Source organism: Haemaphysalis longicornis, unplaced genomic scaffold (assembly GCF_048455015.1).
Source record: "Haemaphysalis longicornis isolate Haplotype H1 unplaced genomic scaffold, Haemaphysalis longicornis Haplotype H1 scaffold_6, whole genome shotgun sequence".
NCBI classification, from domain to species: Eukaryota; Metazoa; Arthropoda; class Arachnida; order Ixodida; family Ixodidae; genus Haemaphysalis; species Haemaphysalis longicornis.
Genome location: NW_027526407.1, coordinates 37,042,230 through 37,069,083, shown reverse-complemented (window position 1 = coordinate 37,069,083; position 26,854 = coordinate 37,042,230). Strand labels below are relative to the sequence as shown.

General features: G+C 43.9%; 1 protein-coding gene across 1 annotated transcript in view; it reads right to left on the bottom strand.

Annotated features, from left to right (window-relative positions):
* LOC144142478 (neuropeptides capa receptor-like) overlaps positions 1–6,504 on the bottom strand; it is a 151,407-nt gene extending 144,903 nt beyond the window's left edge. Inside the window, exon 1 of the mRNA XM_077674020.1 lies at positions 6,162–6,504. The gene's annotated coding sequence lies outside the window, so the exon portion shown is untranslated. The remainder of the gene's footprint in view (positions 1–6,161) is intronic.
* Positions 6,505–26,854: the final 20,350 nt, after the last annotated feature.

Below are 26,854 nucleotides of genomic sequence, written 5' to 3'. Positions count from 1 at the left end.
GGAACAGGGGTTTTTCGCTGCGGTTTGCACAGAGCCGCCTAGTCCGACAAAAACAGGAAAAAAAACGCACTGCTGCGCACGTGACGCGTGACGTACCCGAAGCTGCCGATGCACAAGCCCTGCCCTAGGCGTTCGAGTTGTGAATTCAACGTCTCCCCCATTTTGGCCCCTCTGAAAAAATGAGAACCGTGGGCACGAAAAAAAACACCAACTTCGTGTTGGCTGCTCATACCGGAGGGATTTATTCGAAGCAAAATATTCGTTTCCATTTGGTCGAAAGAAAAAAATCGCTACTTGATGTTCACGTACCTGGAATTGATTATGTAGGAGAAAAATCGCTTGTGCGACGTTGTTTTCCCAGAGGGCAAAATACATTTGCCAAACCGAAGCTGAATCCATAGGGCCTTTGAGTAATTCGCAAACCCTCTGAAATAGTTATGCACTCTAGTTTTATTGTATATAAGGCGGGAATTTCAGCTGAATACAGGCAGTATATTTGCGCCGAAAGCTTGCTTTATGCGGGCCTCGTTTGGCTGTGTAAGGCTCTCAGGTTTCGGAAAAATTTCATTTAGTGAATAAGCCGAACCAGAGTTCCCTAAAGTCGTCCATCGGGCAAACCAAAAGTTAAGCATAGAAGTCGGATTTTGAAACGCTCTTAACGGATCAGTGTTGTTTACAAACTAGAAGATCCGCGCTTTGTTAAACAAGTGGGTAGAAACCTCGACGTTTCAAAACAGCCCCCAAAGAGTGGATATACATTTAAACTCAAAGGTCAGGGCCGCTACGATTCCGCCCGGGGAATTACACAGTGACTTTCACCGCTAACTCAACTGCCTTTGCACAGTAACATAAATTTCCGCGGCCCTAGTTTCGACGCAAATCCGCTCTACGCTGTCCCCGACGGTCTCAAATCCCACGCTCTGTCGTCGCTGTTGACTTCGGAGGGATACATTTTCCAGCAAGCGCAATGTCGCATTAAGCTCGTCCTTCCATTATCTGTTTACGGCGGAGCAACAATCTTCTGGGATGAAGGGACCATAAACAGCTTCAAGAATTTTTTTACTCGCCTACGCTTGTCCACACGAGCGTACTTCGCAACAGCACCGCCTCAAGCAAGGGAATGCGAAATTGGCCAATTTGAAGAGCGCGGATTCCACCTCTTTCCAGGCTGGCCAGTGCAGATGACCGCGTCGTTTGGTACTAGTCGAAAAAGGCCTATAACTCTTCACTGAAGGGCGTATTCAAGGATATCCCGAAGACCGTCCTTTGTCGTGCCGACAATTCCGATCTCCTGGTGGAGAGTCAGACCGGGGAAGACCTCTTACACTGCGTGTCATCAAAGAACAAATACACATACTGTTTTAGGTTGCAAGCTATACGCATCACCCCCCATGCTTTTGTTGAATGCCCTCACGATCTTGTTGATCTTACGTGACACCAAAGGAAAACAGCCTGGGATGAGTGTAAATGAATTCCTTCCTCGTCTACGCCATTTCTCTTTCATATAGGCTGTGCGTTCGGTTCATGATTTTATTCCGGTGTTCCATCTTTTACCTAAAAATAAAACCGTGCTTTCGCCCCTAATTCAGGGACCCCTTAATGGTAAGCTTTCTTGGACCCTTGTAAGAACAATTACGCAGTGAGTGGTAAGCGGGACACGCTATCTTTAACTGCGTCTTATTCATTACACAGTTGTAACAATTCCGTTACCGGAGGTAAACACACAGTGGCGCCTTCTTTTTATCCAAATGAAGTTTTAAACTAAATAAAGTCTGCCATTATGATGTGTATTCAAACGTCAGCTTGAGCTTTAAACCTGTTCTTCATGACAGTCAATGAATATCTTGTTAGTTAGAATAGCCGTTTATCTTCAGGTAGACAAAATGTTTGATCCGACTAGCATAACCACAAAATATTGAACGTTGCTTTAAAATATATGCAATGAGCATGACGATGCGGTTAGGGCCACCGTAACAAGCTAGGCACGCTAAGCGTGGCCGATGTATAATACATGGGAGAACAAAACAGAGCATAAATTTAACCGAACAAAAGCGACGCAAACAAGCATTTGCGAACGTCGATTTTTTTTCTCACGTTTTATTTTCAGACACGTAGGAAATTGTGCGCAGCAAGAGCATAACTACGAGGGCGACGAAAATGATAATTTTGGGGACAGCAAGGGGATACACTTGGACAGAACCGCGAATGTGGAGCGTGCCACAAGAGGGATGGCTGTTAGATGTCAGGGAATTAGTTTTCCCATAGTTTTGTCTTTTTTTCATTCTCATGAAGCTGTGCACATGTAACGTGAATTGTGTCATTGTACGCACTCCTGAATTTCATACTTGCACAAATTTCGGTGCGCGTTACACCCGATGTTGGCTGCTATCAGCAGTGGTTGTCGGTGCTGTCGCCAGGAGCGTGAAAGGAAGCGCACCCCTGTCTAAGAGCTCCCACGGCTCAGACAAGGCGGTGATAGACTGGTGCCACGTGCGACCTTTTATAGGGGCCATGCAACCGAAACACATGTTTGGTTCGTTCGAAAGATTCCGTCGTAATATACCACTGACACCCTTTTAACGCAAAGTTCTCTAAAACAAGCTGTATAATTCGAAAAAAAAAACGCTCATGCGACCCACCAGCTAATTTTTCTCACTAGAACCTATGGCGTTTTACGGGAAGCTGTGCGACTGGCTGAGGCCGGGAACAGCAAACGCATTAGGCAGGCCATATAAGGTTGCTGAGCGGGCTATTCGCATTTAAATTTATTGCATATATTTTTTAGACTAGTGAGAATGGTAGGGTATACGATTAAAGTTACGAACGAACAAAAAAGCATCGAATCAGTTAGTGCGGCACTTTGCAACTGACGCTGCTCAAAACAACCGTCGGACGCGTGGCGCTTGTCTGACGTAACACTGACACACTGCCGTAACCAGCACGGCCACTTATATGATTGTTTGTCGAATCATAGCTTATGTTTTATGACACCATTACTATCAACCATTTAAACAAAATGGCAGGCACAGAAGTCACGTCAAAAGCAAAGTGCGAACACGGGTATTTCAGCGGTTTTCAGCGCCATCTATTAAAGTGGGCGATAAACAAGTTAACCCCACGGCCGTATGTGAGATGGTGGCATCTTGCTCAGCGTTCTATCTTTAAATTTAGGGCGCTGTTTGGATATGTAACTGTCCAAGTCGCGAAACTCACGCTTTCACAGGAGAATTTACATTATTGTCTAAAATCTTTAAATTCTCAGGGACTAAAACATCCATGGCGCCAGACAAGCGCTGGGGGCCATAAAAACACAACTCTTTCAAAAAAAGTTTGTATCATGTTTGCAGACACCGGGGTTTTGCAGAAAGCCTAAGAGTGGCATGGTTTGTGCTCCGCAACGTGTTTCCGGAGTGGCAAAGAAGCCAAGGCCTTCCGCGTCGCTACCCAAACAACCCAGGCTAGAAAACTGCTCTTCTAACTTTTTCTATTTTAAATTTGATTAGTGGAGCACAGGCTGAATATCAAGGTGAATTCGGATTAGTAGGCCAGTAGCACATTGGCACGAAAAAGTTTGATAGCCAGGAAGCTAGTTGAAAAGTGATCTCTCAGAGCTGTGAAGCAGAGCGCGAGGGAAACATTGACAATGACAGCAAGCGAAAGCTGATATTACGAAGTAAATAAAATAAATAAAGGTTTTGAATATTCCCTTTCATATGTAGCAAGTCAATAGACGTTCAAAAGTTTCTCTAAAAGCACAAAAATAACACCTGCAAGGAAACAACACGAAGCGTTACACCAACATCCCACATTGGCATTATTTCTCGTACAATAAAAATTGATGCGTAAACTAGAGTGCGGGAAACCGTGAAAACATAAAGATAATCAATGTTACTGTTTCAACCGTAGTGCAAACAAGAACTTACCCAACCACAGTAACAAAAATGTACTGAAAAAATTATCCGAAAAATTGGAATTTTTATTGTTGGGCTGCAGACCGCCTATGAATGCGCACAATCATTAGGCGTCACTTATTTCGTCGATAAATTAACGTAGCAGATTTTTTTTTACCTGTATCTTTTAACGTAATCGATAGGTTGTATTGTGGAGGTTAAAACTGCATCATTCGGGCTCCGTAGCTTATGTTTCCTGGAGGGCGGGGAGGAGGATGTGAAGGTGGATGCATTGATCAAGGTTTTATATTTTTGTCCGCAACGTCAAAATATCAAACATACATTTTTTTTTAAGTTCACTACCTTATTCTCTCGTATTTTTCAACAAGGCAGAAACTTCCTCAGACCGTCTGTATGTCACGAAACAAGTTTTTTATCTCTTTTAAAAATTCTTCGGCGTACCAAAAATTCCTCAATATAAAAAGGAGACAAGAGTACGCAGCCTGTTGATCGGATACTTCTGCCATTTACAGCTGAGGTTTTCCAGTAGGTATCTGCTCACGCATTTGCAATTTCATTTTTTTTTCAGGTGCATATGCTTTTTAGAGATGCTAAATTTTTGTTCCACAATAGCAATATTCACCAGATTTTTTTAATGTTCTGACGTATTCATACTTTTGTAAAGGTATTTGCGCAATACTTGTGGCAGCCCTCGCTGAAAATGATCAGAAAGGTGAGAAGTAGTGGGGTAAGCTGAGTTTGTTCGGCTTAATTGTCACGCCAACAAAAGAAAAATTAAGTAAAATATTTTATCAGTTTACCCACTCCTAAAAACATTCGGTACGTAATTTTGACTTGTTATAGTTCAGATGTGGCCTCTCAGTGAAGCAAAGGTTTTGCAGCAAACTTTTGCCAGTAGACCAAAGCGTAGTAATTTTAAATTCCGGCCGCGTATATACCTAAGTGCTAATAACACCAACAGTTATTCAAATGATATGTCAAAGTTTAATTAGTTTCAACTCATCTGGCTAAACTGCGTTGTCTCAACGTATTTTGGGGAAAAACGTTCTATCCTTCTTCCTAAAACAGGCAGTATAAAAATACGTAGGGGTAGAAAACAAAAACAAAAATACGTCGTGAATAAGTACGAAGTTCTATGAATCATGAAAACAATCCCGAGCATTATTGTTTCGCCGCGAGCTGCTCGAGAAAAAACAGGGGTTTAAACAGCGGGGTTCAGGTGTTTAAATACGTGTTTTGCCAAACTATTACGATTTTGTTAATTCCGTGGTACTTCACTTGTCAAAATTTTAGTAGGTTGAACATTCGTCTCTACTGAGTTTACCAAGTAAAGCAAGTTTTTTTACATCACGATGTTTGCGTATAACTGCTCTAGAGACAACATTTTTGCACTCAACAAAATAAAAAAAAAAACATTAAATATTTCCACAAAGAAAGGTTCCTTTCGGTAAACGAATGATTGCCACGACACATAAATATATGTCACGAATCATTCTAAAACCAAAAAAGAATCTAAATTTGTGGTGAGCCGTTTTCGGTCGCTTAAGGCCTTTTTTAGACGCGTTAGCCATCATTGACACGTTTTATCCCACCTGAACGGTGTCATACGCGCAACAACAATTTATGGAAGCACATTGCAGTTGTTTGCAATAGTTTCAATAAATATATCATTGAGGACAAACTTTTTTAAGTAACAAAATGTACACAACTACACGTCTCACCCACTTGAAAATTTACGGCGCCTGTTTTAAGAACCCGAAAACATTTTTTGGCCTTTTTTTTCTTATATACGTTTTTTCGTCGGGTGTTTGAGGCAAAACAGTACGCGAACTGCTATCTACCTACCAGCGTGGCTGACTGTTCGAGGGAATACACTGGCATTAAAGCTGAAGTAAATATTTAGGCGTTGTTTTTTTTTTTTGCTTCCCTGCTTTAACTCCCTTCAGGCGCTGACTGCATCGAAATTGCCAGTAGTTCTTCCAGCTTACACAAATTACAAAGCTAGTAAAAGCTTGAATTTTCGACAGCAATAACTCGGTCGCTTACTCACAATTTGACTTGAGTTTACTCGCCCAAAAGGTTTGAATACAACACCCCTATGCTCATTAAACTGCTCTACCAAACAAATTTCCGCTCATCTACTCACCAGTCATGGTTTAAAAGAACAAAAACAGCACTTAGGATTCATGTTTCTTTCACCAAGACCCCCGCTCAAGGCACAGCATAGAAAAAGAAGCTTCCTCTACTTACCCAGGAACACTTTACGACGTGACAAGAATAACAGTCTCCACCCCAGCGGCACGATGACAGGCAGAAAACAACAAGTTGCTGTCGAGAACGAAAAATACTATTCCCCTTACGCCGCAGGCACTCAGTTGCGTGAATAATCCACTGGCAGCGCTTTGCCCGAAGTGGTGTTGTGCGGAGATTTGCTAGCGCTGACGCTCGCTAAATGCAACAAAGCACCACGAGGGGCGCGGAGTTCACACCGGGGCCGCGCCGCAGTCCACGTTGGGCAATCCGCTCTCCGTCACTTCGGAAGCGACACTGGTCCGGGCACGCTCCCAACAGCGTGGCGCGCTGTTCCCCCGCGCGGCGGCTCCCGGCAGCAGCACCCATGATTCGCGCCCTTCTCTCTTTTTTCCCCTTTTCTCTTCGTTCCCCGCTTGCCTCCCGTTCTCTCTTGCTCCCTCCTTTTTGCGCCGCTGTACTCGAGCTTGCACTCTACCGCACTCATCTCCATGACACAAAAACAAATTATATGACAATTAGGCGCTTGGGTGGCTTTACATTACCGCGAACTTCATCTACTTTTCATAATTACGTACTTCTGGGAAAGTTGTAAATTTTGAGGAATCCCCTGTTGAAGTCAATATATGGGCTTCTAGAGGAGGGAAACGAATGGTTTTTTGTGTCCAGCTATAAAAACCCCAGTCCTTCCAAGTTAAAAGTGTGCTAAGTTGCAAATTACAAACATATTTGTTAAACGTAATTTGTTCCGGGTGCAAATGTGTCGATTTAGGTAAAACAGCAAAGCTTCGCTAGTTGTCATTCTTCACGGACTGGCAAAGGTGATAAATTTTGCCTTTCTTTTTCCTTTCCTATTCGCCCCTCTCCTATCCTGCCTCAGCTTTTTTTTCGGCTTTCCAGGAACTAGCACTCTGCTTTCCTAATCTGCATGACAAATCTTCTCTTGGTTGATGGCACGGGCTAAAGTATGAAATGCAGCAAATTTTGCAATTGCTGCGAGAAAAATAAGAGTATAAATTGTTGACAATTTGGGAACCTGATTGAGATGAACAAAAACGTTTTAATACTCCAATTTTGGCACCTATTTGTTCTACTCTGAAGTGCCAATTTTGAAATTTTACAAAAACATTCATAATGCTCCAAGTTGGCACCTATTCTTTCTACTCTTCGGGGAAAATTTTGAGGTGATACTTTAAAACAATTTTGTTTATTAGTCTTCTTGTAACTTGTTCTCTAGAAAGGAATCTTTCTCGCTGCATAAACTGACAAAAGTATGCTGTCATGAAGAGAAAAAAATGTGCTTCGGCGTTATTTTACTGCGGAGCGACAAATGGGCTTAGGCGTTCGCCGTGAATATTTTAAAATATTTGTGCCATCAAAAGTGGGGTTTTCCGGTGGTTTATTTTTCTGCGAAGCAATGTGGGTACATTGGGACTTATCGATTATCAGTCCCGGAACGTCGGCGGATTAGCAGGGTAGCGATCCGGTGGTCGGTTTTCTCGTGTATTTCTGCGCAGCCTTGCTTCCGAGCACAATGCCCGGACTGCCTGCAGACTATCAGGGACTGGATAATCGAGGATGCCCATTGTCTTTGATAATGCATTGTTTCAAGCAACGGCAAGTAGAGCTTGGGTTTTAAACCGTCTTTTCAGCATCCATGTAACACCGTAAATCCGCCTTCAGTGTTAAGGATTTCATGTACCGTTGGCAAGTTAACTCTTTGCAAGCAGGCCTGTTCTAGTATCTCGTAAAAGAAAGATGTTCCTGTCTCATCAAATCAGAACAGTCATCATGACGTAAACGTGAGAATAATATACTGAGGCGCAGGCCTTCATGTTACCAGCGTTATATTTGTTTTTAGAAGAAAAAATGTCTGCAAATTACTGCATTACGTCGAAAAGGGTATGTTTTTAAATTCTGAGGCTGTAAAAATTGAACATTGTCTTGTGTTACTTAGTAGATCTACCTCTTCTAAAAAACATGTATGATATATTCGCGTAAACCTGTTTTATTGCAACGTATATCGACATTTCTAATGTTTTATGCGGCCAAAAAAAGGGCTTCAGTAAAGAACAGCTGGGCGTGTTTTATTCAATATGAATGCTCAAAACCTTCAAAAGCACTTTTCAACGGTGTTTAAATGATCTTTACGCTTAAATAAACGATTTGTGTGACCATGGGGTCAGTATCACCTTGTGGTTTCTCTGAGGGGCAAGTTATGCTCGTGTTTAAAGAGACTCTTTCTGCGAAATAAGCGTACAGGCAGCTTTAAAAGCATGCATGTTTAGGCCGCCTTTTAAAACAAAGTTGACTGACGCCAGCCTGCTCTTTCGTGTACTTTCTACGAGGAATGTCAACTGCATGTATAGCACTGGCAACCAAAACATTATTATGGTGTTTTATATTCCCCTCATCGAATAAAAGATTTATGGGAGCTCCGCTTATCGTCCAGCTACCTTGTAGAATGCCGGCTCATCATTCATTGCATTCAATTCTAGAGCAGCAATGCAGCCTTATCCACCGCTTTGTTAGGAGGACTTGCTATGGAAACCGAGTAGTCTAGACCCTATTTATTTGGTGCAAACAGAATTGCACCTATAGCGGGTAGCAACCAGTGAACACGTTTCTCAAATAATCGCTTAACACTGCCCAAAGGATCGCTTAGCAACATGTCTGAATGTGTCCCTAGCCTAGACATTTCTCTGTAGGACGTTGATAACTGCAAAGCCTCATATTTCTCCAAAAAGAAAAACATATAAAGATACCATAAGGCCAATGTAGAAGGTTCGTTTGTGTTATATATTTCAGTATGAGAATAGCAGTCATAATAGATGGTGTTGCAGGGTTCAAACAGGTAAGCAAAAAAGCTAGACATTAAACATTCGTGTACTTCTTGCGCTCCCACTATTTTTCACCGGTCTTACGATGTCACATGAAAAAGCTTCAGTGATCCATGGTCGCCAACAAAAAACTACCACCTTGGGCTCTGTGTGCTCTGCATTGTTTGCTCTGAGACGTCACATCTGCAAGGTGTCGCAAAAATTTCATGTCGTATTATTTTTACTCGTTTTCTTGATGAGACTTTTTAACGGGGCCCAAAAAGTTTGGAGACGCCTCAATCGCTTTCTCTTCACAATAAAACATATATACAAGGTATCTTTAGGATCGACCAAGGGCTGCAAGTATAAAACGCCCTATTATTCTTCGGTCATCGACATTCCCTAAGTGGGACATGCGTTCAGCTGCAAAAAAGAAAAGAAAACTTTATTAAGCACAGTGATTTCTTTTTCAAAAAGGCACCCTCAAGAGAGACTGGTTGCTTTTCTCCTCCTTTTGAAAATAAGTCGGACCTTCTCTGCATATGTGTGGTTTCTGGCGTAGCAGCAATACCAATCAATCAATCAATCAATTTATTAATATCTCCAAATGATACATGGGGGTTATATACAGAAGGAGGTCCCAAGGTCAAAGACTGTAGCGGGACCTCCTGCCAAGAATAACTTCAAATACACTGAATAATAGCAGCAAATGAAAAGAGGGATGTGTACAAGAATGATGTAAAGCAGAGTCAATAAGTAAATTACAAGGTAGCAATAACTAAACAAAATCAATTTAGAAAAGAAAAGCACTGAAAAACAAAGCATCAGGAACAATCTTGGTTACGTCTGAGACAGGGACATCAGGTAGCACTTTAATTCTTTTTTGAATTTGTGGAATGTGTTAGAAGACTTAATGGTGGGTGGCATAGAATTCCATAGACAAATAGCCGAGAAGTGCGCTGTCTGTTTGCCGTAAAAAAGATGGGCAAAAATAACCATGAGAATGCTGTTTTGGGGCTATCCATATTCACAATTATGTACCATATGTTCGAGTGCCTGGACCAAGTGAAGTGGTTCATAATATTGAGATTGAATTAAGCGCGAAAAAATCCTGTGGTGCGGACGAGCCTTCTTACATTTACTTTTCAACTAACAGCAGGTTTTTCACGTCGGGAAAGTCATTGATATATTTTATTTTGTGCCCTAAAGGGCTGACTCAGGAAATGCCTTCCGGCGCCACCGGCTTTAAGCAGAACTCTGCAAAACTAATAAGCAAAATTTATAAAAGGACATATTTCTTTGTCGCGGATTTTTTCAGCACAATTTTTGAGGCTTTAAAAAACCGGCTTTCTAAACTTGTGTTGCAATGTCGTTTTACGCGCTTAACAGGAAATAACATAAACTTCCTTTTTCCCCGCACTGCTTTAGATACGAGAATTTTCTACATCATGTCGCATAGAGGTGAAAGGAGAGAATGGTAGAACGTTCATTACCTCAAAGCGCGATAGCTGAGTACCACACAAAATAGTTCTGTAGAATAACGCTGTTTATACATAAAGCTGAAGTTCATTTTTGGGGTTTGCGTAGCGAACATAAGAGCGTTCTGTTTCAAAAGCCGTGGCGTTCCGCAATTACAGAAAGGCTTACGCCATTCTGTAAGTTACCTTTTATGATAAGAATACCCCAAACTTATCAATAACAACATATAACGAAAAGTATATACTTCTGGAAAAGTTTATGTTTAAATACAAAAGCAAAGATGCTCATTTGTACCTTAAATTTCGGTAAAGTAGGTGTGAAATTGATTGGGGCATGTAAATAATGTTAACATGCCGCGTCAGTACATAAAAACGGACGAAATTGTGGTAAATAATTTTATCATGAGAATACGGGGCAGAGAAAAAGAACAGACGATACCAGAAAAGGAAGAAAACATCATGCACATGACTCGCTTCTATAACGACGGTTGTTGATTCCTTGCTTGCCGTCTCAGTTGCAACTTTGACTCGAAGACGCTTTGGACTTTGACTCGTTGAGCTTGGAATTTGACTCTCCGTTTGTTTTTGTTTTGTTCGTTGCAGCGATCGCATTGACCCTTGCCCATTTGATTTCGCATGAAGAAACCTTCGCGTTCACAATTTTCGTCGTTAAACGGAGTGGTGCATAACTTTTTGTTTAATTTTGCACGTACATGCACCCCTCTCTAAATCAAAACTACTTCACCAGTGTCGAAATGGCGCCATAAAATACATGTGGGCTTCATAACACGAAGCACCGTGGTTCGATTCCGATCACGCGAAGGATTTGTTTGTTCACTTCGCCCACGGCTATTCTCGTCAGTGGAATCTTGAATTCAGCAGTGAATTTTCGATGGACTTCAGGCGGTATCAGTGAGAGGGTTAAAGCTTCCCATGAATGATTAATGTTTTTTTTTAATTCCTCCCAATATCTCCTTCCGAAAAAAAGTTTGAAATATTTCAGTACATCTAGAATGTTTTACCTTTCACCATACTTTTACTATTAAGGCAAATACCAATGCTGCTATTGAATAAAACTGTTTAGATGGGGGCTTCAGAAGAAGGTGCCCTTTTTATCGCTTTGGAATAATGCGCCGAATATGCAATAGAAACGACCTAAATACAGAACGAAGCTGTGACTTTATTCACTCTAGTGAGAACACAAGCGGTAATTAGGTTTATTACGTTTTCCTCGCCAATAAGATTGTATTCAAAACTATACACACATGCGGAAAATATTTTTATGCTTCGTTACGCGCAGTTAGTGTATATGCCAGCCGAAATAGCATTTACTACAGTAGGTTTGCAGTAAAGTAAATAAAGAAGAAGTGTGGGTTCCGACTTATTTTTTCGTCCGTTGCATTACCGGTAGCTCGTTACCCGCCGCGGTGGCTCAGTGGCTAAGGCGTTGTGCCGCTGAGCACGATGTCGCGGGTTCGATTCCCGGCCGCGGCGGCCGATTTTCTGATGGAGGCGAAATGCAAAAACGCCCGTGTGTACGAGATTTCGGCGCACGTTAAAGATCCCCAGGTGGTCAAAATTAATCCGGAGCCCTCCACTACGGCGCGCCTCATCGCCTGCGTTGCGTCGGCGCGTTAAATCCTACAATCAATCAATCAACCGGTAGCTTGTTGATTTTTATGAATTTAGTGGGCTTGAAAATGTGGCTCTTTAGCCCGACGTGGCCGGGTAACCAGTGCTTGTACTCCGGTGTTTATTTACACACTATGCACTTTCGTGAGTTTTAAATGATATAGACACACGGTACCTAACCCTGCCTAGTCCCGTGACGTCGTAATAGGACTACAGGTTTTCTATAACTTAGGGCTCCTACATCGCCTAAAACTGATTTACAAAAATCCTGCAACACGATATCTCTTGAAAAAATATTGAAAATAACAAAAAACTATGTGGGCATAGGCTATGCCTTGGGTCTAGACAAACTCCTTCTTCCGCACCAAAACTCGCTTTAAACCTAATTTATCTCTAAAGTCTTGCGACAGGTCGATAGGTAGGTCCCGGCGAAGCACAGTTGTATAGTTACAAATGCCTCTGGACTTTTTGAGAGCATACCTAACGTGAGCAGTAGTTATAATAGAAAATAGTCAATACTAGTAAGTATTCTGCGGCAGCAGTGAAGTCCATTGCTAGCAAATGGGTTTAGGGAGTTTTTGCTTAAAGCGATCGGGCACACCAAGATCAAAGACGTAAGAAAAAAATCTGCGCATCCTCCAAAAAGCGGTTAGATGCTTCACGACGTACAATAATTGCACTTACATACTTCTGGTTCTTTATTCCTAGCATAATAAAAAAGATTCGCTAAAAACACGAATTGCGCAACTTGGACTACACAGTTTTTACAATAGGATCAATTTTTTGGCATGCTTTGGTTAGGTTAATTTTTCTGCATTCGAAAGAAGATAATTCTAGTGAATAGAAGTTTTTTTGCAGGCAAAATAAACAGGACTTTAAAGGGAGTTTTCAACACAGTAATTTTGTTTTTCAAACTGTCAAGAGAGCCATTGCACTCATTTTTCTTCCTTTCTACAAAACAATGAAAGTCGAAAACAAAATTGTCCGTGTAAACAAATGCTAAAATAGAAAATCTACATCCCCACAGGTACACGTGGCTGGAATGGTGTGGGGTCATCGTGAACATAACCGCGCTATTCAGAATATCAACACTCTGATTTGAACTGCCTAAAACATGCCAGCAGCTGATGTACAAAAAAACGTTGAAATATTTTGCCCCATCAGAATCAGGTTCACGTGTATCTGTTTCTTAGGATGTTCTTAGCATGGAACAACTGCCATTGACTAGCACCGCAAAACGACATTGCGGAGTGTACAGCTGGATTTTCGGCTTGGTAGTCAAAGCCTTTTACTACATCTCAATGTTAAATGCAGAGCATTTCAGTAACTCACGATGTCACCCGCATTGGCGTCCGTAGTCCGCACGCTCACTGCGCATGCGCGTCGAGTCGAGGCGATAGCGAACTCTCTCGCGAGGGGCATTGGATTGGATTCGAACACTCTCTCGCAAGGGGCATTGGATTGGATTTGATTGGATTGGCTTGGATTGGATTGGATTGGCTTGGCTTGGCTTGGCTTGGCTTGGATTAGATTTGGATTGGATTGGATTAAACTGGATTGTGTTGGATTGTGTTGCGTCATACCCGCGGCACGTTGCGTCATAGCCGCGGCAGACGCGCTGGGGCCGACGCATGTGCTGTACTCTCTCTTCCGAGGTTTCCTCTCCTTCTAGCGCGGCGCATATAACCGGTGTGCCGTTCTCCGGCGAAGCAACATCCGCGCTTGGCTCAAACACCTAGAGTCCACGCCGCTTTACAAGTACGCCAACGTCGTCGACTGGGACCGGCTTACGCAGCCCCCTCAACGTATATAAGCGGCGGAGCGCGCTTTCGGAATTCAGTCAAGGGCGTCTTTGCTTGGCTTTCGCTTGACGTGACGCTTTGCTTGACTCGAGTAGATGCGACGCATTTACTCAAGTTCCCCCCGTGGGAAGATGCGGGCGGCTTTTTTATATTCAGTTGATCGGAGTAGCCACGCGAGACTATGTTGCTTTCAGAGTTGGGCGATTCTTTATTTTGTGACATGCAGGCGGCATTAAAAAGCGTGTTCATTTTTGTTCGGTTTCTCGTGTGTCTCTTTTTCCTGTTGTCAAATTGCATCTTTACTCTGAAAGTATGTTCATTTGTAAAAACTGTTTAAAACATCAAACTATTTTAAACAAAAAAGCAAAGACTGTGTGACTTTCAGACGACGAAGCATTTGGCAGTTTAAAAATGGAAAGCCATGACTCACAAAGCCACGTGCTCCGAATCGAGCTTAGAGAGCAGTCTTTGACTGTGCCTGGGTGTTTGTTGTGGGTGTAATTCTAAATTTTCTGCATTTCAATAGCATGTTTCTTGCGCAGCTCTAACCAAAGCACCACGGCGGCCGTGCTATTTCCCGAGGCCATTTATCCTTAGTAACTGCTGGTACTTGAAACAGAAGCTACTGAAACGGTCCGAACTCCATATTCTAGCTTGGTAAACCGGCAAAGCTTTTATGGCCCGTTCTATAGAGTATCCAGCTGCCGCAATCGGCGTTGATGTTTCTCCGCACATTCTTGTTATCTCAAGACAAGCTTTCAAGAACACTCTACTTACAATAAATTGTGTAGCGCATGGCTCGGAAAATCTTCCGTGTGAAGGATTGCCTCCTTGGTAAGACCTAGCGGTATTTGTATTGGAAAATCCTCCATACGTTTTGTTTTTGCTTTCTTTTTTTGGTGTTTCAACCACATAGACGTGAACTCATCAGTTGTTTTGAAAAAAGAAACACAAACCAAAACCACCACATTATGTTTATAACCTTTTTCGGTGCTGTAAGACTTCATTGTCTCCAATTTCAAATGTCGGAGTACACCGAGGCTGTTCGGAAAATTTATTTGTCTAATAAATATTGACTACACCCGCAGTGCGATTACTGGAGATGCACTGAGTGGTGAAAATAAAAGGGCACGTCAAGGAGTTCCACAAACAGCCCTGAAATCTCCATTGGCGAAGATTGACAAATAAGAAACTGGCAAAACTTGTGAAGACACTACTGCATCAGAAAACATGAGGCGTACGAGTCCCTCGTCGTAATATGTACGGACTAGAGAGTTAGTTTAGTTCTGTCCGACATAGTTATAGCCGGTACTATATTTACGGCGGCTTTGCTAAGCATAATGTTTCTTGTACTTTAAAGTAGTGATGGCTTCTGGGTGTGATGTAACTAGCTTTACCAACAAAAAGACGTCTTGAGTTTCTGCTTTAGTGCTTTATATGTGCTGACAAAGATTCAGTCTGCGACTTTCTCTGATAATATACAAGAGACCTCACACAGAACTAGTTCATCATGCTACGCTGCAGTTTCGAGCATAGGCATAGAAACGAAATTCACCTAACAACATTTCAATTTTCATACTATGTCTATATGTCTGACATCATAAGAGTACCACCCGGTACGCGGATGCCCAAGCATACACTTTAAAGTAATCCGGTGCTTCAGAATTACTGAAATGGAGTCGTCTGACAAATCCCCGCAGTGAACAAAGTGAAGTCCGCGAATGATAGCAATGAGGGGGGGGGGGGGGTGGTTGTGATGAACATTTATCTATTTCAATTGAGAGGAGGTTCACGCTAGAAAGCTGGATAGCCCCTCGATGCACGACTCTTTCGGCGCCTGCTGTCCTGCGTGCCCGGAGCGCCAACTGTCGCTCGTCCCCAGGTCCTAGCGTAGCTGCACAGGGCGGCCTTCCACTGCTCGAAGGTTGCGGTGCGGATAATGGGGGCTGATGGTGTGTTCTGACAACAACAGGGGCTGTGCTACAGTGTTGAATGTTCGCTCTAGTGTGCGCATGTTGGTGGATACATGGTAGGGTGTCGGATATGCAGAAAGCTAGGGTGGGGATATATCTTTGTCAGTGGTTTCCGCAATCCACAGCATTTTCTCGGGTGAGCTCCTCGTGAAGCGGTGGGTAGAAACATCTGGCCAGGCAGTGGTGTTGCAAAAATGCACTGCGCAGCAGTTGTATGGGTGGTTGGAAACAGTGGGGTAAAAGAGGACCACGAAGAAAAGAACCGGACAGGATGAGCGCTATCCTGTCCGGTTCTTTTCTTCGTGGTCCTGTTTTAACGCGCCGTTTCCAACCAATCATGTCGCTTTACCAACTCGCCCAACTCTCCATCCTGGTGCAGTTGTATAGGCTCTCGGTCACCCGGTTAGTGGTACTGGGCCAGTAGGGTGCATTCTGAGGATGCCGCGTGGGCTCGCTCTTATTCATTGAGACGTGATTGACCTGGCATCAATTTTAGAACAGTAAGAGTTATTTGATCCTGGTGCTTCTTAGAATTTGTAGCGCCGATGTTAAGATGGGGCCGCTGCACCTGTTTATTTATGCCTGTTGGCTGTCTGTGATTATTGAAAGCGCTTTTCTCGCATTTGAAGGAGTCATCGCCAGTATTCTTCATACCATTTGACTAAAAAAGTGATATGGGCTGCAGCATCGCACAATGCCAAACGTCGTTTTCGCGTTTCTTGTTTCCGCAGCGCAGGCCAAACGTTTGATTCAAATCTCAAGCTTGGCTTGGTATTTTATAATTTTCATTTTTGTGACGATATAGTGCGTTTTGATGAAGCGGAACTATGGGACAGCCTTTATGTGTGGGCAGTGTCTCGGTCCGGTAAACAATAATTTGGTTCTGGCCAGAACCATTTTCTGTAGCGCAGTAAGAAACATAAACCTTTCAGGCTTTCCAACCGACGTTAGTATTTTTCGGACCGGCGGGGAACTGATATATGTGCATGTTCGATTACGCGAACGTGATATAATTCCGTTATCAGATAGTTATTGGTGTGCGTATTTCTGTTCCTTCCTTAGTAGCGTGAAGTAAGCAATTATATGTGGACAAAAGGTTGCTTTCTGAAAGCGGCAGAAGCGTGACGCCGTCCTTCTGCCACTTTCGACGCTGGCTTCAAATCACGCATATGAAACATCTTAAATTGAAATACCTTTGAATAGCAAAGCGTTATCATAATAGCCTTTTGAATATAAAAGGGTTATTATAGCTTATTTATGTTGGAACTAATTGATTACGCCTTAGTTTCGTATAGTGGTAAAGGAGGTCGAACATGTACTTCTTCACATCCACTTTTAAATAGCAATGACAATATGAGCGAAAAATATTTTGGTTGTGTGAAACGCGGAATTCGCTTTGCACGTGACTATATTTGAGCCGGTGAAATATTACGAAAGCAAAAAACACTTCAACACCGAAAAAAAAACCTTAAAATAAAGAAAGAGAAGAAACAATTTTGTACGTCTGCTTTGGACGACACCGGAATTGACGTAGCTATTTACATTGGTTTTTCTGTGGTTAAAGAAGTGTTTTCTTGCCTTTTAGTCTCGTTCCGTTTTAAAGTAGCCTTTTGAATACAAAAAAAAACGTGATATGCTAGATGTATAGTGTGAACAGACGTTTTCATCTGCTTTCTGGACCGTTGCTGGACCGTTGCTGGACCGTTATGGCTTTGTGGGGCATACATTAAACGTTTTTTCTACAAAGTTCCAGAACAGTCTGATACGTTTCCTTTAACCATTAGAAGTTAAAAGAAGAGGGCGATATGCAAATCATTTTGTTAAAGAAATGATCGTGGGGGTTCCTCTAAGCCCACACGAAAAGCCTATCGTGTGGAGCGGGCTTGATGAAGTACCTCTATTGTGCCCTCAACTTTGTTTCATGCGGCTTTCCACAGAGAGATCAATTTTAAGGGAATAATTAATTTGGTTCAGCCTTGAATGGAGGTGCCTGTCCGCTTTCTAATAGCGGGACGTGCAGCGAACCAGCTGAACATAATTTACCCGCACTGCACTACACGTTGGGGCGCTACCCCGCAGGCTTTGTCTTTGTTTATTGACGTCTCGATACATGCGCTTGTTTTACAAGGAATGTTTCTAAGTACTTTGCGCAAGGAGTGGATGGTATGCAAAGTATTACGCTTAATAATATTTCTAAGGGTATCACGGACACTTGGCGATTGTGTCCAGTTCCTCAATATCGGTTTTTTAGGAACCGGGTTTGTTGATTGTAAATCCTCCAGAAATGTTTCAGGAGAAGGTACATGCGTGCCAATCTAATTAAAAGGATTCAAAGGTGCCGAAAATATGCTCTAGTTAATCACATCATTCTTCATACAGTATCGCCTGGACTGCTTCAACAAAATAAGAGGCAGCATAATAAATTTGAACTTTCTCTCATATTCCTAATCTTACTGACGAGTAAACAAGTCGTCGATTAACAAGTTGGAGCAAGCAACGGCGACGTTACTATTTAAATATAATCTACGGTAGGGATTAAGAATGTGGCCATCAAGGAAATTAATGTGGGCGAGAGGCAACCGAACAAAAATCTAAGGAGCGTCGCCCATCGCAAACACTCTGTGGCCTCATCAAGCTGGATTAGGATCGGCTGAGTGGGTTCCGTGGGGACATGCGCATAATTAAAATAGAGCTTTGGGTCGTACTGAAGGTCCGCTGCTAAGGAGCTCCGGTCTGCCGCAGTGACCCGATAGTGAAGCTCTAGACGTAGCCGTCAAACGACTCCAGCGTTTCCGAGCGAGATTGCGGCACCTCAGCAACCTCAACGAGGCTAGCCGTGTCCGTGGCCAAGACAGTAGAAGGGAGAAAGGGGCGTCAGCTTTTGGTCGTACTGCACGACACTTTTTCCTGTATAGACCAACTGTAGAAGGCATGCTTTCGGTCACACTTGTTCTCTTGCCACAGGGCTAGGCAACTCCGAAAACCCAATTACCCTGACGATAGGAGCATGTGGTGTAGAACAAAAAATTCAACGACACCACAAAAGCAAAGCCTTGGTGCTGACATCATTTAAACCGAATTTAGGGAGCCAAGAGGTAAGCCTAATAATGGCGACATTCTTTCAAGAAATGAGGCAGAGGTTGTCTCTCTGCGGCTTGCGGGAAACATTGAAATCTTGTCCTGCTTCTGCCGAAAAACGCCAAGACGCTTATTTTTATTTGAAGTAAGAGTATTACTAGCAATCACATTCCTATCTAGGATTACACAATTCTGCCCGCGGTTATGATGGACACCTAGAGAGGCCCTTAAAAAGTACAATAGGTGAGCACCGGGCATACGCCTTCAAAGTATCAAGAGTAAACAGGAATTTATGAAAAAAAAATCTCCTCTGAGGCCGTAGAGTTGTGTGTTTGGCATATCGCTGTAGTCCACCTGGATCTCAAAAGAACTATTGATCAGTTCAATCCCGCCTACCACGTCAGCTTCCATCAGCACTACGGAGTAAAAGAATAATGATGGCATGCTTGGAGGTTTGTTGAGAGGTCATCGCAAGCAGTGGAATCATGAAGTGATTGCTTTGTCCACACGTGCAGGTTGGCCGGCAGGTACACAACACAGGGGTTCAATGCTCTTGGGAAGTTGGTGCTTTAACTTATTCCACTTAGTTGCAATGCTGCGCTTGTGGCTCTGTTAAAAGAGTTTTTCGAGCACGCGAAAACCTTCGCATCGGAGTGTACTATGACCCCATTACAATCACCTGCGCATCGCAGTGTCAGGCTAGTGAGGTGAGAGGTCGCACGTCTCTTTTGATTATTCTCTGTAACCGAAGCAAGCGTCGCCAAGTCAGTAAGATGTAGTTTGGGTGCGTAGGCCACCCGGCCTTCATTTTGGCTCTACCGTTGCAAGTACGCGATCGACTGCTGAAGGTGAGTATTGATTGATGGCAGAGAGTAACGCGTCTATGCAACGCAGGCGATGAGGAGCGCCGTAATGGAGGGTTCTGGAATAATTTCAACCACCTGGGGATCTTTAACGTGTGCCCACGTCTCGTACACATGGGCGTTTTTGCTTTTCGCCTCCACCAGAAAAGCGGCCGACACGGCCGGGAATTGAACCGGTGTCATCGTGTTCAGCACCGCAACGCCTTAGCCAATGAGCCACCGCGGCAGGTTGCTACAGGCAAGTAAATCTTGCCCGGGGGTAAATCTTCCGTTGAAATCTTGCCGTTGCATTCTGATGTCTGACGAGGCCAGCTGCAGCGAAGGTCAAGCTACCATCCTGATAACGCGATACGTCTTTCCAATGGCCACACAGCCCACCTACATTGTTGTTGTTTACCCACCCTCACATATGGGATGTCCGCACCTTTCACCCCCGCGAAACCAAGGAACGCGTGTATTCGGTCTGGTGTGCCTTTGCCGATTTAAGTACAAGCCTAATAAAAACACAAGTCTACTCTTGTGGGGACATTGCGGGTGTTTCGAAATTTGGTAGTATTATCAAATCTAGAACACTACGGCCATGAGAACGCTATGTTTCCGCTGACACACAGGAGTATGGACGTTGTAATTATGCTTTCAGTGCGGAGCAGGATTAGTTTGGCTTCCCGAAAGAGAGATTTGTTTTATTAGAAGAGAAACGAAAGTCGACTCAGCAGATAACTGCATCTCGGGTTGAGGGCACCTCAATCAAGACTGAGTCTAGGAGGGGGATAGACAGGAAAGAGATAGGAAAGAAAAAGATAGAAAGGGAGTATAAGATAACGGTTCACAAGCCGCGCAGCAAGGACAGTACTGGCGGCATCACAGCCGGTCCGATAGTACCCATGTCCTTTAAAAAGTCCCGCAGAGCTCGGAACGCTTTTTCGCGATTTGGTTTGTGGAAATCCGGGAACAAAAGGTTTGATGAGGTGCATAAAGGCAATCCCAGTTTTGCATACGACGCTTTCAGCGGTGATCGAGCCTGCGAATGATGTGGACATTCGCAAAGGGCATGCGCGAGTGTCTCTATTGCAGGACAGTGTGGGAAGTCGGGTGAACTGGCGATGCCAAGCCTGTGACTTCTTTCTGCGCAGCGGTGACAGCCAATTCGCAGACGAAGAAGGAGAGCATGGTCCGCTCGGGTCAGTCCCCTCGAAGGAATCGCGTGCGGTGACTTGTCGGAGGCAACTCGGGAGAGTCAGGATGCATGGCTTGGAGGTCCCTTCGGAGAAGGTACCGCGAGACGTCCAGGGGCCTGATTGCCTCACTCTTCGAAGTGGATGGATGATGCGTCTCTTTTGCCAGGCGATGAGCCACCTCATTTCCCTTGATGCCTACGTGAGCCGGTAGCCATTGCAGATGAATGCTAAGGCCTCTGGTTGCAGAGGCTGTGCAGTGAGCTGGCAACACTGTGTACAGCGAGACAGCTGAGGTGGGCCCGGTCATACCTCAGGAGAGCAGGTTTCGAATCTGAGAGGATGGCTACTTTCCCGTTGCTGAGGTTCTGCTCGCGCTCCTTAAAATTGTCCATAGCCAAGTGAAGGCCCGCGATTTCTGCCGTGGTGGAGCTGCTGACCACTGGCAGGCGGCACTGCCTGGCTGAAGCGAAGGCAGCCGCGATGAATGCTGCAGCCGGCACCCAATTGTCTGGAAGCACGGACCCATCTGTTATTATCAGCACATGCCCCTCAAGGGTCTCCAAGCAGACCGCTGCTTAGTGCACTAATTCGCAAGGCGAAGTTATCCTTTTTGAGGTCACGTGCGGTAGAGTTGCAATTATGGTGATCTCACTCGTCACGTGGGGTGGAGGAAGTATGATGTGATCCGTCGGAGGCTGGCCGATCACCGTTTCGAAGGTATGGACAATCATACCCATTCGAGAGTGAGGTCATCCTCGTAGCCGTGCGAGGAGGGCGCATCCGTCCGGAGCCCTCTGGAGCCACTCGACGTGATTTAGAGCTCGCTGTAGGGCGCAGAGGCGGCGTCGTCGGCCACCTAACCGACGAACGAAGGGAGCATCGTAGACCAAAAGAATGCGGAGGATGAACGTACGGCAAAGTGTCAGGCGGAGGACAGTATGCTGAGGCGGCCCCAGTCGCTACCCTACGGCAACGCGTTACTAGATAACACGAGAATAAAGAGGACACCGGATATGAGCACGCAAGAAAGCGGAGTATGAATGTATTCCAAAAGTGCAAGGGGAAGGGCAGTATGACGAGCCCGCGCCAGAGAATCTACGCACGCGCTGCGTGATGCACGTTCATCTTCAGTTGAGCATACTCTTCGTTGCGTGGGTCATACAAAACCTACACGTTTGCCCGTCAGGTTCAAACATGATTTACAACTGCATGCCCAGCGGCGGCAACGTGCTTCGGGATAACGATTAAGTAGCGAATGCTGCCATTTCTTCGCTGATCTTGCGACCATTTGCTTAGACGCAGCGGCTATGCGCATTAACTGAGAGGACTGCAGTTCGCGCTGCACGCGAATGTTGCACTAGGACGTATAATAATCGTCAGCGATTCTTTATTATCTCATTTAAATGCTTGCTTCTTTTTTCCGTGTACTTCTGGAAGGTAAAAAACGATTACATACCGCGCTCTCACTACTAAAGCTGGAAGCTGTTTTCTATAGTTTGTAAGACCAATACTTCGTCGTGTGGTAAGCCTTCACAGCAAGGATGTTTTTTTTCCGGAGCACTTACTACAGCGTTATCATTCTTTTTTTGGCTGTCTTGTTGAAGCTCTGTAGAATAGGGTGTTTTTCAGGGAGCACCCTGACTCGATTCTTGCCACTGACAGTCTGCATTGTTAACCTGCTTATTTGCCAGCCATGTTAAGATGGACATCTGTCAAATTTTTAATTTTGTCCGATGTATGCATTAGTCAATGTGTGGTTGATAAAGCTAACTGTAAGTAAGCGCCTGTTTTGGATCCTTCACTCTGTACTTTTTACCTCTGACGAAAGTACAATCTGTGTAATTTATTGTTTCAAATTGTCTTCTCCGCATTTCTGCCATATTTGTTACCTTTTCTTTGCAACCAGCCTGTTTCCTTTAGGTGGAAATCATAACAGTGCTCCTTTCTTTGGTAGGACCTTGTACATGCTGACGTAGATGCAGCACGACAAAAAACAAAACAAAAGAAAGTTGAAACCAATTACACGTGCACAGGGACGCCTACAAAACAGGCATGGTAATCGGATTGATCTATCTTAGATACTTATAATACAAACAAACTGTTTTGAATTAACGAAGGTGACATATATGCTGCTGATAAAAGCTGAAAGGCTACGTCGGGTGGGCCTTTATTCACTTTTTTACAAACGATTGACAAATTTTTCATTACGTTGGAAACAGGGGTGTTTTGAAGCCGGAAAAAACATGTAACAGGACTTTTTAGTGTAACAAAATAACCTGCACACTTTGCAGTGAACATTCTGAAATAAATTTAAATCGGCGTATCGAATGCAATCATTTTCATGCAGTGTACTAATGGGAGATTACAACACCACATTACAATATGTCCACATAACATCGAGGAGAAATATGTTATCGCTTGTTAGGCTCTAAATAAGGACATAATCCCTACAACCTAGTGCTGCAAGCTGGGCAGATAGATAAGTGACGGTACACAAAACCGTCTATTCATCCTTCGACTTTCGTTCACAGTGCTGCAAATACAATTAGAATGACCGAAAATTGGCTGGCATTTTGAGCGCAGTAACCTTTCCGGTGTTAAAGAAATAGAAGCATTATTTACCAGTTAAACACCAGCTCTTGGCTTATTTACCTGTACAAAGCTACCACCGCATTTATGGGAAATTCGCCCCAGTGAAGTCCAAGGTAGCCGCTGTATGTTTATCGTCACGCTCGCTGCAGTATGTGGTCACGAGTCTCGCCGAATGTTTAATTAGGGCTGGTTGCGTATAACCTCTCTCTGGGAACGAACAAACGATACTTCATATGGTCACGTCCATCTTCGAACGGTCGCCAGGGAGCGCAATGGACAGGGGGTCAATGTGTCACGTGACAAGCGGTAGTACCATCGAGGTGGTCATAATTCACAAAGCCCGAGCACGACTCGGTAATGGCCTCCGCAGCTACAGGAAGCACGTGTCAAGTAGGTGACGCCACAATAACCTTGAACTCTTATTAAGGGCCTGGAAGAGCGTTCGGTCACCTCTCCCCCTTTGTCATTCGTTTTTCGTAACCAAATTCATTACGCAAGCGGGGCATACCTAACATGCTAATGTATTTTTGATGCTGTAGCCATACGGTGAAGAGGAGATAAGCTGATAGAAGCGCTGTGATTCTGACTCGAAAAGGAAATATAATAGGTGAGAGCTAACAAGAATGATGCAAACTCGTAATACTATTTGCTGCGTCGCCGGGCACTGGGGATAAAATTATTTAGCCGTTTATTCACCCAATTCACTTGTCAGATGTCATTGTTATTTGTTCTTTTAACGCTGCGTGCATGGCGTATAGGCTTTTTGACGTTGCAGTCAAGCCTGTCCTCCATACCTTTAACTTAATTTTCACCCTAATCTAATCCTGACCGTCAAGACAACGTTACTGGAAAGTACAAACAGGGCAGTAAAGGTGAGCACAGATGTAGGTGACAGATTGTTGTCGTCTATGGCAGCGACAGCAGCACTGATAGGTAAGCGACGGAGCTGCCTCCTTACGAACCCTCGACTTACTAGAACTCTCACGACGAACCCTTACCAGAAGTTTCAATTATTACCAGAATAGAGGAAGGCTGTTAGCTGGAGTTGTGCTAATTATTTCGCCGGTAAATGAGCGTCTTGTCTATGAAACTGCACAGCAGAATGGGATAGCTATAGTTATTTATCTGCTATAAATACCAGTCAGGACGACGAACCTATATTGCAGCTACCAGGCAATACCGCGCTACTAATTTCTATTGAAAGAAGGAATACGAGGTTTACGATTCATCACGACTACTTCCCTCCATGGAGATAGCATTGCGCATAACAAGAAAAGGAAGCCTGTCTGCCGTTCGGGCTTTATCAACAAATCTTGCAGATTATAGTCGCATGGTGATGAAACGCTGAATGGATGGTCCTCCGGCCAAACCAGGCTTTCACAACGTAAATGTGGTAGGACATAGCCGTTGGAAGTGGGGGAAACTCATTCGCTGATCGCATTAACCATGTCGTAGCAGCCGACATGCTCAGATCATCAGCGAGATGATTTTACATTTTTGAGCACTGCTCTGGAATCATTGGAACTTGCAGTAAGGTACGCGAACCTAGTTATTTTAATTCTGCGGAATTGCTAACACTTGATTTGGGCAGTGAACGATAAATACGGACAACAGTCTTTAAATGCATAACGTATCGGGGGTTTATTGAACCTTACACTTTACGAAAAAAGAGGCCCTAAATACCAGTTCCATTGAGGTCGCTTCAAATAAGACAAGTTACTTGAGTAAGATTGCAGAAGCCCCACCAATAGCGCTCTTGTTTTCCGCTAGGTACTACATCACAACACCATAACTGCCTTCAAGCCCAAAATTGTGCCGTGTGCAAGGAATGTAGCGCACTCTTACTGCCTATTGCTGATCTGATTGTGCGGTTTAACGCACCGACGCAACGCAGGCGATGAGGCGCGCCGTAGTGGAGGGCTCCGGATTAATTTTGACCACCTGGGGATCTTTATCGTGCGCCGAAATCTCGTACACACGGGCGTTTTTGCTTTTCGCCTCCATCAGAAAAGCGGCCGCCGCGGCCGGGAATCGAACCCGCGACCCGCGACTGCCTATTGCTACTATTTGATGTAAAATAAATGAACAAGTGAGTGCCAAACTCGACTTCGAGCAGCTGTCATAGCATATAAATTGCTTCAGTTATCTGAGTATTGAGAAAATTTTAAGAACGGTAACTCTATTTATTGATGATGATGGTTGGTGTTTAATGGTGCAAGGCCGACGAGGGAAAGAGCGCCAGAGAAGGTATTTAATGTAAAGAAGTGATTACCACAAAAGGTAGGTATAAAACGTGTAAACTGGACATAGTAAGATCAATAAAGATAATGGTGATGGCCATGATGTATAGGGTCAGATTTGATTATGCATGATAGGAAATTAGGTTTAAAAACCTAACATCTGACAAATACTTAAACACGCGTTTCACAGAAACCATGGCATCGTCACCCAGAAACAACGATGGGTGTAGGGGAACATGTCTGTAGAGTTCTCTGAAGTGTTTGTGTCGTGTTGTGTCAAGTGCTTTGCATTGTATGAGTATGTGGACTACGGATAGGCCCTCCCCACACCTGCTACACAGGGGTCTTGGAGATCCCGTGAGCAGGTGCGAGTGCGTTACATGCGTATCGCCTATCCGTAACCTAGCTAAGGTAACTGCAATGTTCCTGTTGTGTGAGTCAGTAGTGTATTGTCCCACGTGTGGTTTTATTACGTGTAGTTTGTTGTCTGTCTGTTGGCTCCAGTCTGCTTGCGAAGTTTTACGGAGTTGTTGTCTAATGTGTGGCTTGAGGTCTGTGTAAGGTAGTGTTGCCATGTCTACTGTGCTTCGGAGTGCAGCATTGGCGGCGATTTCATCCGCCACTTCATTACCGCCAATGCCAGAGTGGCCTGGCACCCAACACATAGTCACCCCAAGGTTTGAGGAATAAGCTACCATAATTGTTTTGAGGACAAGATTAATGACATGGTTTTTTGATGACTTTCCGGATGATAATGCACGGACGACGCTCAGCGAATCTGTATAAATGATGGATGTAGGAATATGATGTTCAACTATGTGACTTACAACCAGAAATATGCCTTATGTTTCTGCCGTAAAAATACTTGTATTAACATTCATTGTTCTACATGCTTCGAAATTGGGACCATGCGCAGCACAAGACATCGCAGTGGACGTTTTAGATGCATCGCTGAAAAACTCTGCAGCCCTGTATTTATCCTGCAGATACATGAAATGCTGCAAAATCCCACTTCTCGGTGTCTTGTTCTTATTGTAT